Here is a 12,705-nt window from a genome sequence, read left to right on the forward strand (position 1 = left end):
GAGCTCCATAGCTCCATAGCCCCGGAGCTCCATAGCCCCGGAGCTCCATAGCCCCGGAGCTCCATAGCTCCATAGCCCCGGAGCTCCATAGCCCCGGAGCTCCATAGCCCCGGAGCTCCATAGCCCCGGAGCTCCATAGCTCCATACTTCCATAGCCCCATACTTCCATAGCTCCATAGCTCCATAGCTCCATACTTCCATAGCTCCAGCCGCGGAGGGTGCTGGCTGGTGGCTCCATAGCTCCATACTTCCATACTTGCAGCCACGGAGTTGGCTAAAATTGCACTAAGTGCGAAAGCCCATTCATTTACAACGGCGTGTCCGCCAGGCGGCGACATTTCCCCGTTACCGGTGGCTGCGCGGCGGGTGAGTGACAGAGCTTATCCGAGCGGCTGGAACTCTGCGCCGGCGTGGTCGAGCGTGAGGCCTCGGCCCTTTGGCTGCCTGGTACCTAAAACACTTCCATTGATCCAGCCTCGGAGGGTGCTGGCTGGTGGCTCCATACCTCCATAGCTCCATACCTCCAGAGCTCCAGAGCTCCATAGCACCAGAGCTCCATAGCTCCATAGCACCAGAGCTCCATAATACCAGAGCTCCATAGCTCCATAGCTCCATAGCACCAGAGCTCCATAGCTCCATAGCACCAGAGCTCCATAGCTCCATAGCACCAGAGCTCCAGAGCTCCATAGCACCAGAGCTCCATAGCTCCATAGCACCAGAGCTCCATAATACCAGAGCTCCATAGCTCCATAGCTCCATAGCACCAGAGCTCCATAGCTCCATAGCACCAGAGCTCCATAGCTCCATAGCACCAGAGCTCCATAGCTCCATAGCACCAGAGCTCCATAGCTCCATAGCACCAGAGCTCCATAGCTCCATAGCACCAGAGCTCCATAGCTCCATAGCACCAGGGCTCCATAGCTCCATAGCTCCAGGGCTCCATAGCTCCATAGCTCCAGAGCTCCAGAGCTCCAGAGCTCCATAGCTCCATAGCTCCATACTTCCATAGCTCCGGAGCTCCATGGCTCCATACTTCCATAGCTCCAGCCTGGCTGGCTGGTGGCTCCATAGCTCCATACTTGCAGCCACGGAGCTGGCGAAAATTGCACTAAGTGCGAAAGCCCATTCATTTACAACGGCGTGTCCACAAGGCGGCGACATTTCCCCGTTACCGGTGGCTGCGCGGCGGGTGAGTGACAGAGCTTATCCGAGCGGCTGGAACTCTGCGCCGGCGTGGTCGAGCGTGAGGCCTCGGCCCTTTGGCTGCCTGGTACCTAAAACACTTCCATTGATCCAGCCTCGGAGGGTGCTGGCTGGTGGCTCCATACCTCCATAGCTCCATACCTCCAGAGCTCCAGAGCTCCATAGCACCAGAGCTCCATAGCTCCATAGCACCAGAGCTCCATAATACCAGAGCTCCATAGCTCCATAGCTCCATAGCACCAGAGCTCCATAGCTCCATAGCACCAGAGCTCCATAGCTCCATAGCACCAGAGCTCCATAGCTCCATAGCACCAGAGCTCCATAGCTCCATAGCACCAGAGCTCCATAGCTCCATAGCACCAGAGCTCCATAGCTCCATAGCACCAGGGCTCCATAGCTCCATAGCTCCAGGGCTCCATAGCTCCATAGCTCCAGAGCTCCAGAGCTCCAGAGCTCCATAGCTCCATAGCTCCATAGCTCCATACTTCCATAGCTCCGGAGCTCCATGGCTCCATACTTCCATAGCTCCAGCCTGGCTGGCTGGTGGCTCCATAGCTCCATACTTGCAGCCACGGAGCTGGCGAAAATTGCACTAAGTGCGAAAGCCCATTCATTTACAACGGCGTGTCCACAAGGCGGCGACATTTCCCCGTTACCGGTGGCTGCGCGGCGGGTGAGTGACAGAGCTTATCCGAGCGGCTGGAACTCTGCGCCGGCGTGGTCGAGCGTGAGGCCTCGGCCCTTTGGCTGCCTGGTACCTAAAACACTTCCATTGATCCGGCCTCGGAGGGTGCTGGCTGGTGGCTCCATACCTCCATAGCTCCATACCTCCAGAGCTCCAGAGCTCCATAGCACCAGAGCTCCATAGCTCCATAGCACCAGAGCTCCATAATACCAGAGCTCCATAGCTCCATAGCTCCATAGCACCAGAGCTCCATAGCTCCATAGCACCAGAGCTCCATAGCTCCATAGCACCAGAGCTCCATAGCTCCATAGCACCAGAGCTCCATAGCTCCATAGCACCAGAGCTCCATAGCTCCATAGCACCAGAGCTCCATAGCTCCATAGCACCAGGGCTCCATAGCTCCATAGCTCCAGGGCTCCATAGCTCCATAGCTCCAGAGCTCCAGAGCTCCAGAGCTCCATAGCTCCATAGCTCCATAGCTCCATACTTCCATAGCTCCGGAGCTCCATGGCTCCATACTTCCATAGCTCCAGCCTGGCTGGCTGGTGGCTCCATAGCTCCATACTTGCAGCCACGGAGCTGGCGAAAATTGCACTAAGTGCGAAAGCCCATTCATTTACAACGGCGTGTCCACAAGGCGGCGACATTTCCCCGTTACCGGTGGCTGCGCGGCGGGTGAGTGACAGAGCTTATCCGAGCGGCTGGAACTCTGCGCCGGCGTGGTCGAGCGTGAGGCCTCGGCCCTTTGGCTGCCTGGTACCTAAAACACTTCCATTGATCCGGCCTCGGAGGGTGCTGGCTGGTGGCTCCATACCTCCATAGCTCCATACCTCCAGAGCTCCAGAGCTCCATAGCACCAGAGCTCCATAGCTCCATAGCACCAGAGCTCCATAGCACCAGAGCTCCATAGCTCCATAGCACCAGAGCTCCATAGCTCCATAGCACCAGAGCTCCATAGCTCCATAGCACCAGAGCTCCATAGCTCCATAGCTCCATAGCACCAGAGCTCCATAGCTCCATAGCACCAGAGCTCCATAGCTCCATAGCACCAGAGCTCCATAGCTCCATAGCACCAGAGCTCCATAGCTCCATAGCACCAGAGCTCCATAGCTCCATAGCACCAGAGCTCCATAGCTCCATAGCACCAGAGCTCCATAGCTCCATAGCACCAGAGCTCCATAGCTCCATAGCACCAGAGCTCCATAGCTCCATAGCACCAGAGCTCCATAGCTCCATAGCACCAGAGCTCCATAGCTCCATAGCTCCAGCCTGGGTGGCTGGTGGCTCCATAGCTCCATACTTCCATAGCTCCAGTCAGAGAGTGTGCTAAAATTGCACTAAGTGCGAAAGCCCATTCATTTACAACGGCGTGTCCACAAGGCGGCGACATTTCCCCGTTACCGGTGGCTGCGCGGCGGGTGAGTGACAGAGCTTATCCGAGCGGCTGGAACTCTGCGCCGGCGTGGTCGAGCGTGAGGCCTCGGCCCTTTGGCTGCCTGGTACCTAAAACACTTCCATTGATCCAGCCACGGAGGGTGCTGGCTGGTGGCTCCATAGCTCCATAGCTCCAGAGCTCCAGAGCTCCATAGCACCAGAGCTCCATAGCTCCATAGCACCAGAGCTCCATAGCACCAGAGCTCCATAGCTCCATAGCACCAGAGCTCCATAGCTCCATAGCACCAGAGCTCCATAGCTCCATAGCACCAGAGCTCCATAGCTCCATAGCTCCATAGCACCAGAGCTCCATAGCTCCATAGCACCAGAGCTCCATAGCTCCATAGCACCAGAGCTCCATAGCTCCATAGCACCAGAGCTCCATAGCTCCATAGCACCAGAGCTCCATAGCTCCATAGCACCAGAGCTCCATAGCTCCATAGCACCAGAGCTCCATAGCTCCATAGCACCAGAGCTCCATAGCTCCATAGCACCAGAGCTCCATAGCTCCATAGCTCCAGGGCTCCATAGCTCCATAGCTCCAGGGCTCCATAGCTCCAGGGCTCCAGGGCTCCATAGCTCCAGGGCTCCATAGCTCCAGGGCTCCAGGGCTCCATAGCTCCATACCTCCAGAGCTCCATACCTCCAGAGCTCCAGAGCTCCATAGCACCAGAGCTCCATGGCTTCAGAGCTCCATAGCACCATAGCTCCATACCTCCAGAGCTCCAGGGCTCCATAGCTCCATAGCTCCATAGCTCCATAGCTCCATACCTCCAGAGCTCCATAGCACCAGAGCTCCATGGCTCCATAGCTCCAGCCTGGGTGGCTGGTGGCTCCATAGCTCCATACTTCCATAGCTCCAGTCAGAGAGTTGGCGAAAATTGCACTAAGTGCGAAAGCCCATTCATTTACAACGGCGTGTCCGCCAGGCGGCGACATTTCCCCGTTACCGGTGGCTGCGCGGCGGGTGAGTGACAGAGCTTATCCGAGCGGCTGGAACTCTGCGCCGGCGTGGTCGAGCGGCTGGCCTCGGTAGTTGAGGTACCAGGGGTGGGGCGGGGAGCTCCAGGCGGGTCTTGTGAGAGAGTGAAGCCGAGCGGCTGGAACTCTCGGCCGGCCTGGTCGAGCGGCTGGCCTCGGTAGTTGAGGTACCAGGGGCGGGCTGGGGAGCTCCAGGCGGGGCTTGTGAGAGAGTGAAGCCGAGCGGCTGGAACTCTGGGCCGGCCTGGTCGAGCGGCTGGCCTCGGTAGTTGAGGTACCAGGGGCGGGCTGGGGAGCTCCAGGCGGGGCTTGTGAGAGAGTGTAGCCGAGCGGCTGGAACTCTGGGCCGGCGTGGTTGAGCAGCATGCCCGCGGAGGTGGCTCTTCCATAGGCAGGGAGGGTGCTGGAGCTCCACACTTCCATAGGCAGGGAGGGTGCTGGAGCTCCACACTTCCATAGGCAGGGAGGGTGCTGGAGCTCCACACTTCCATAGGCAGGGAGGGTGCTGGAGCTCCACACTTCCATAGGCAGGGAGGGTGCTGGAGCTCCACACTTCCATAGGCAGGGAGGGTGCTGGAGCTCCACACTTCCATAGGCAGGGAGGGTGCTGGAGCTCCACACTTCCATAGGCAGGGAGGGTGCTGGAGCTCCACACTTCCATAGGCAGGGAGGGTGCTGGAGCTCCACACTTCCATAGGCAGGGAGGGTGCTGGAGCTCCACACTTCCATAGGCAGGGAGGGTGCTGGAGCTCCACACTTCCATAGGCAGGGAGGGTGCTGGAGCTCCACACTTCCATAGGCAGGGAGGGTGCTGGAGCTCCACACTTCCATAGGCAGGGAGGGTGCTGGAGCTCCACACTTCCATAGGCAGGGAGGGTGCTGGAGCTCCACACTTCCATAGGCAGGGAGGGTGCTGGAGCTCCACACTTCCATAGGCAGGGAGGGTGCTGGAGCTCCACACTTCCATAGGCAGGGAGGGTGCTGGAGCTCCACACTTCCATAGGCAGGGAGGGTGCTGGAGCTCCACACTTCCATAGGCAGGGAGGGTGCTGGAGCTCCACACTTCCATAGGCAGGGAGGGTGCTGGAGCTCCACACTTCCATAGGCAGGGAGGGTGCTGGAGCTCCACACTTCCATAGGCAGGGAGGGTGCTGGAGCTCCACACTTCCATAGGCAGGGAGGGTGCTGGAGCTCCACACTTCCATAGGCAGGGAGGGTGCTGGAGCTCCACACTTCCATAGGCAGGGAGGGTGCTGGAGCTCCACATCCACACTTCCAGCCACTGCATGCTGGCACTTCCACCTTGCTTGCTAAGTCGGCGTGATCTTGCCCAAAAAGTCCCTCCTCACCTCCAGCTGGAAGTGGAAAAAAATCCTCCACCTGCTTGGCCGAGGTTCTGGAAGCCAGCAGCTCGCAGAATGTTGCCAAAGTTTCACTGGAAGGAAAAGAAAAGAGAAGACCGAGTGCGCATTTCACCTACCGCCGAATGTCCACAAGAGGGAAGTGTCACTCCGTCGCAGAATCTGCGCCGACGCACTCGGCACCCTTCGAATTTATGGTGCCGGTGCGGGTGTTCTGGGTGCAAAAAGGCCGCCCAAGTGGTAGAAAAAAATCAGACTTCGTCTCTTAGGTCGAAATTAATGCCAAGTTTTGAAATGCGCTGGCAGGGGTGGACCAGGGCCCGTTAGAAGTGCTTAGCCGAGGTCCTGGAAGCCTAACCCGGCGTGATCTTGTGCAAAAAGCCGCTGCTGAGCTCCAGCTGGAAGTGTAAAAAGAACCGGGCTGGATCAAAAAAAGAACCGGGCGGCCCGTTAAAATTGCTTAGCCGAGGTCCTGGAACCCTAACCCGGCGTGATCTTGTGCAAAAAGCCGCTGCTGAGCTCCAGCTGGAAGTGTAAAAAGAACCGGGCTGGTTCAAAAAAAGAACCGGGCGACCCGTTAGAAGTGCTTAGCCGAGGTCCTGGAAGCCTAACCCGGCGTGATCTTGTGCAAAAAGCCGCTCCCGAGCTCCAGCTGGAAGTGTAAAAAGAACCGGGCTGGATAAAAAAAGAACCGGGCTGGATCAAAAAAGAACCGGGGGACCCGTTAAAATTGCTTAGCCGAGGTCCTGGAAGCCTAACCCGGCGTGATCTTGTGCAAAAAGCCGCTCCCGAGCTCCAGCTGGAAGTGTGAAAAGAACCGGGCTGGATAAAAAAAAGAACCGGGCTGGATCAAAAAAGAACCGGGCGGCCCGTTAAAATTGCTTAGCCGAGGTCCTGGAAGCCTAACCCGGCGTGATCTTGTGCAAATAGCCGCTGCCGAGCTCCAGCTGGAAGTGTGAAAAGAACCGGGCTGGATAAAAAAAAGAACCGGGCTGGATCAAAAAAGAACCGGGCGACCCGTTAAAATTGCTTAGCCGAGGTCCTGGAAGCCTAACCCGGCGTGATCTTGTGCAAATAGCCGCTGCCGAGCTCCAGCTGGAAGTGTGAAAAGAACCGGGCTGGATAAAAAAAAAGAACCGGGCTGGATCAAAAAAGAACCGGGCGACCCGTTAAAATTGCTTAGCCGAGGTCCTGGAAGCCTAACACGGCGTGATCTTGTGCAAAAAGCCGCTCCCGAGCTCCAGCTGGAAGTGTGAAAAGAACCGGGCTGGATAAAAAAAAGAACCGGGCTGGATCAAAAAAGAACCGGGCGGCCCGTTAAAATTGCTTAGCCGAGGTCCTGGAAGCCTAACCCGGCGTGATCTTGTGCAAATAGCCGCTGCCGAGCTCCAGCTGGAAGTGTGAAAAGAACCGGGCTGGATAAAAAAAAGAACCGGGCTGGATCAAAAAAGAACCGGGCGACCCGTTAAAATTGCTTAGCCGAGGTCCTGGAAGCCTAACACGGCGTGATCTTGTGCAAAAAGCCGCTCCCGAGCTCCAGCTGGAAGTGTAAAAAGAACCGGGCTGGATAAAAAAAGAACCGGGCTGGATCAAAAAAAGAACCGGGCGACCCGTTAAAATTGCTTAGCCGAGGTCCTGGAAGCCTAACCCGGCGTGATCTTGTGCAAATAGCCGCTGCCGAGCTCCAGCTGGAAGTGTGAAAAGAACCGGGCTGGATAAAAAAAAGAACCGGGCTGGATCAAAAAAGAACCGGGCGACCCGTTAAAATTGCTTAGCCGAGGTCCTGGAAGCCTAACACGGCGTGTTCTTGTGCAAAAAGCCGCTCCCGAGCTCCAGCTGGAAGTGTAAAAAGAACCAGGCTGGATAAAAAAAAGAACCGGGCTGGATCAAAAAAGAACCGGGCGACCCGTTAAAATTGCTTAGCCGAGGTCCTGGAAGCCTAACACGGCGTGATCTTGTGCAAAAAGCCGCTCCCGAGCTCCAGCTGGAAGTGTAAAAAGAACCGGGCTGGATAAAAAAAGAACCGGGCTGGATCAAAAAAGAACCGGGCGACCCGTTAAAATTGCTTCGCCGAGGTCCTGGAAGCCTAACACGGCGTGATCTTGTGCAAAAAGCTGCTCCCGAGCTCCAGCTGGAAGTGTAAAAAGAACCGGGCTGGATAAAAAAAAAGAACCGGGCTGGTTCAAAAAAGAACCGGGCAACCCGTTAAAATTGCTTAGCCGAGGTCCTGGAAGCCTAACCCGGCGTGATCTTGCCCGAAAGTCGGCCTCTATACTTCCATTTTAGGTACCAGGGGCTATTAGTGTACTTGGTCCCACTAGTCAGTGTACTCATCCAGTTACCCCCCGTTTTCCAAAACACCATCGGCACGTATAAGGGGGGGACTCTTGAGAGAGATGAGGTATATGGCAGCGCAACACCAATCCGCTCCGCGCTGGTTCCCATGTCGGCTACGGATGAATAAAACCAGCCTGTCCCCCCTGGAGCTCACGAGACACGGAATTTTTTCTAAGTGCCAACGGCTCTTCCGAGCAAACGTGTCCGCTCCGGCTGGTTCCCCCGTCGGCCTCGAATGACGAAAAATGCCGGTCTCCGCCCGGAGCTCATGACAAACGAAAAATTTTCTAAGTGCCAACGGCACTAGCGAGCGAATGTGTCCGCTCGGCGCTGGTTCCCGGGTCGAACCCGGAAGACGAAAAACGCCGCTCTCCGCCCGGAGCTCATGACAAACGAAAAATTTTCTAAGTGCCAACGGCACTAGCGAGCGAATGTGTCCGCTCGGCGCTGGTTCCCGGGTCGAACCCGGAAGACGAAAAACGCCGCTCTCCGCCCGGAGCTCATGACAAACGAAAAATTTTCTAAGTGCCAACGGCACTAGCGAGCGAATGTGTCCGCTCGGCGCTGGTTCCCGGGTCGAACCCGGAAGACGAAAAACGCCGCTCTCCGCCCGGAGCTCATGACAAACGAAAAATTTTCTAAGTGCCAACGGCACTAGCGAGCGAATGTGTCCGCTCGGCGCTGGTTCCCGGGTCGAACCCGGAAGACGAAAAACGCCGCTCTCCGCCCGGAGCTCATGACAAACGAAAAATTTTCTAAGTGCCAACGGCACTAGCGAGCGAATGTGTCCGCTCGGCGCTGGTTCCCGGGTCGAACCCGGAAGACGAAAAACGCCGCTCTCCGCCCGGAGCTCATGACAAACGAAAAATTTTCTAAGTGCCAACGGCACTAGCGAGCGAATGTGTCCGCTCGGCGCTGGTTCCCGGGTCGAACCCGGAAGACGAAAAACGCCGCTCTCCGCCCGGAGCTCATTACAAACGAAAAATTTTCTAAGTGCCAACGGCACTAGCGAGCGAATGTGTCCGCTCGGCGCTGGTTCCCGGGTCGAACCCGGAAGACGAAAAACGCCGCTCTCCGCCCGGAGCTCATGACAAACGAAAAATTTTCTAAGTGCCAACGGCACTAGCGAGCGAATGTGTCCGCTCGGCGCTGGTTCCCGGGTCGAACCCGGAAGACGAAAAACGCCGCTCTCCGCCCGGAGCTCATGACAAACGAAAAATTTTCTAAGTGCCAACGGCACTAGCGAGCGAATGTGTCCGCTCGGCGCTGGTTCCCGGGTCGAACCCGGAAGACGAAAAACGCCGCTCTCCGCCCGGAGCTCATGACAAACGAAAAATTTTCTAAGTGCCAACGGCACTTGCGAGCGAATGTGTCCGCTCGGCGCTGGTTCCCGGGTCGGACCCGGAAGACGAAAAACGCCGGTCTCCGCCCGGAGCTCATGACAAACGAAAAATTTTCTAAGTGCCAACGGCACTAGCGAGCGAATGTGTCCGCTCGGCGCTGGTTCCCGGGTCGGACCCGGAAGACGAAAAACGCCGGTCCTCGCCTGGAGGTCCCAGCAAAATCGGCGAAAAAACGACTAAGTGTCAACTTTCGAAAAAACGACTAAGTGCCCACGGCTCTGCGGGGCTTGTGAGTCCGCCCCGCGCCGGTTCGGTGGTCGGCCTCAAAAAGCAAAAAATCAGCCTCTCTCCCTGGAGCTCACCTCGAGGTACCAGGGGGTGAGGTACCCGGGCTAAGGTGCAGTACCTTTTTTGGTCTTCAGGTGCGCCAGAGTACAATGAAATGGTCCCAGTAGTCAGTGTACTCATCGACTTTCCCCCCGTTTTCCAAAGCACCTCGTTTACGAGTATGGAGGAGATGGTGCTGGTCTCCCCACGGCGTCGGACACGCCGTCCTCGACAGCACAAGGTCGGATAGAAGACCTGGAAAGCGCCGTGGCACGCGCTGGAGGTGGGCACTTTGGCGAAAAAACGACTAAGTGTCAACTTTCGAAAAAACGACTAAGTGTCAACTTTCGAAAAAACGGCTAAGTGTCAACTTTCGAAAAAACGACTAAGTGTCACCTCTCTGAAAAAATGGCAAAGTGTCGCCTCTCTGAAAATTTTCTAAGTGCCCACGGCTCTGCGGGCTCGTGCATCCGAGCCGCGCCGGTTCTGCAACCGGCCTAGAATGACGAAAAATAACGGTCTCCTCCTGGAGCTCACAGCCAATTGTGGCGAAAAAGTGGCAAAGTGCCCACGGCTCTGCGGGCTCGTGCATCCGACCCGCGCCGGTTCTGCAGCCGGCCTAGAATGACGAAAAATAACGGTCTCCTCCTGGAGCTCACAGCCAACTTGGCAAAAAGTTTCTAAGTGCCCACGGCTCTGCGGGCTCGTGCATCCGAGCCGCGCCGGTTCTGCAACCGGCCTAGAATGACGAAAAATAACGGTCTCCTCCTGGAGCTCACAGCCAATTGTGGCGAAAAAGTGGCAAAGTGCCCACGGCTCTGCGGGCTCGTGCATCCGACCCGCGCCGGTTCTGCAGCCGGCCTAGAATGACGAAAAATAACGGTCTCCTCCTGGAGCTCACAGCCAACTTGGCAAAAAGTTTCTAAGTGCCCACGGCTCTGCGGGCTCGTGCATCCGAGCCGCGCCGGTTCTGCAACCGGCCTAGAATGACGAAAAATAACGGTCTCCTCCTGGAGCTCACAGCCAATTGTGGCGAAAAAGTGGCAAAGTGCCCACGGCTCTGCGGGCTCGTGCATCCGACCCGCGCCGGTTCTGCAGCCGGCCTAGAATGACGAAAAATAACGGTCTCCTCCTGGAGCTCACAGCCAACTTGGCAAAAAGTTTCTAAGTGCCCACGGCCCTGCCGAGCTTTGGCGTCCGCCCAGCGCCGGTTCCGCAGTCGGCCTCGAATGACGAAAAATAACGGTCTCCTCCTGGAGCTCACAGCCAACTTGGCAAAAAGTTTCTAAGTGCCCACGGCCCTGCCGAGCTTTGGCGTCCGCCCAGCGCCGGTTCCGCAGTCGGCCTCGAATGACGAAAAATAACGGTCTCCTCCTGGAGCTCACAGCCAACTTGGCAAAAAGTTTCTAAGTGTCACATCTCTGAAAAAACGGCTAAGTGTCGACTTTCGAAAAAACGGCAAAGTGTCACATCTCTGAAAAAACGGCTAAGTGTCGACTTTCGAAAAAACGGCTAAGTGTCAACTTTCGAAAAAACGGCTAAGTGTCGCCTCTCTGAAAAAACGGCAAAGTGTCAACTTTCGAAAAAACGACAGAGTGTCGCCTCTCTGAAAAAACGACTAAGTGTCGACTCTGAGAAAATGGCAAAGTGCCCACGGCTCTGCGGGCTCGTGCATCCGACCCGCGCCGGTTCCCCAGCCGGCCTGAAATAAGGCAAAACCAGCCTCTCCGCCTGGAGCTCAGAGCCAACTTGGCGAATATTTTCTAAGTGCCCACGGCTCTGCGTGGCTACGGCGTCTGCCCAGCGCCGGTTCCTGGGTCGAACCCCGAGGACGAGGAATGCCGGTCTCCGCCTGGAGGTCCCAGCTTAATCGGCGAAAATTTTCTAAGTGCCCACGGCTCTGCCGGGCTCGTGCATCCGACCCGCGCCGGTTCCCCAGCCGGCCTGAAATAAGGCAAAACCAGGCTCTCCCCCTGGAGCTCAGAGCCAATTGTGGCGAAAAAACGACTAAGTGTCAACTTTCGAAAAAACGACTAAGTGTCAACTTTCCAAAAAAACGGCTAAGTGTCGACTTTCGAAAAAACGGCTAAGTGTCAACTTTCGAAAAAACGACTAAGTGTCGCCTCTGAAAAAACGACTAAGTGTCGCCTCTCTGAAAAAACGACTAAGTGCCCACGGCTCTGCGGGGCTTGTGAGTCCGCCCCGCGCCGGTTCGGCGGTCGGCCTCAAAAAGCGAAAAATCAGCCTCTCTCCCTGGAGCTCACCAAAAATTTGTCGAAATTTTTCTAAGTTCTCCTCGAGGTACCAGGGGGTGAGGTACCCGGGCTAAGGTGCAGTACCTTTTTTGGTCTTCAGGTGCGCCAGAGTACAATGAAATGGTCCCAGTAGTCAGTGTACTCATCGACTTTCCCCCCGTTTTCCAAAGCACCCCGTTTACGAGTATGGAGGAGATGGTGCTGGTCTCCCCACGGCGTCGGACACGCCGTCCTCGACAGCACAAGGTCGGATAGAAGACCTGAAAAGCGCCGTGGCACGCGCTGGAGGTGTCACTGTGGCGAAAAAGTGACTAAGTGTCAACTTTCGAAAAAACGGCTAAGTGTCAACTTTCGAAAAAACGGCTAAGTGTCAACTTTCGAAAAAACGGCTAAGTGTCAACTTTCGAAAAAACGGCTAAGTGTCGCCTCTCTGAAAAAACGGCAAAGTGTCAACTTTCGAAAAAACGACTAAGTGTCAACTTTCGAAAAAACGACTAAGTGTCACCTCTCTGAAAAAATGGCAAAGTGTCAACTGCGAATGTGGTGGTGCATGGAAGGAAGTGGAGGACGGCCGCCTCCTTAAACACAGGCCGAAGAGGAGCGTCAGGGCCGGCTCCTTAAACACGGACCGAGTGTCGCCCTTAACACAGACCAAGCGGAGGACGGCCGCCTCCCTAAATACAGGCCGAACCGGAGCGCGAGGGCCAGGCTCCTCAAACATGGACCGAGTGTCGCCCTTAACACAGACCAAGGGGAGGACGGCCGCCTCCTTAAACACA

This window comes from Syngnathus leptorhynchus, unplaced genomic scaffold (assembly GCF_054491065.1).
Source record: "Syngnathus leptorhynchus isolate UIUO unplaced genomic scaffold, UIUO_Slep HiC_scaffold_197, whole genome shotgun sequence".
Lineage (NCBI taxonomy): Eukaryota > Metazoa > Chordata > Actinopteri > Syngnathiformes > Syngnathidae > Syngnathus > Syngnathus leptorhynchus.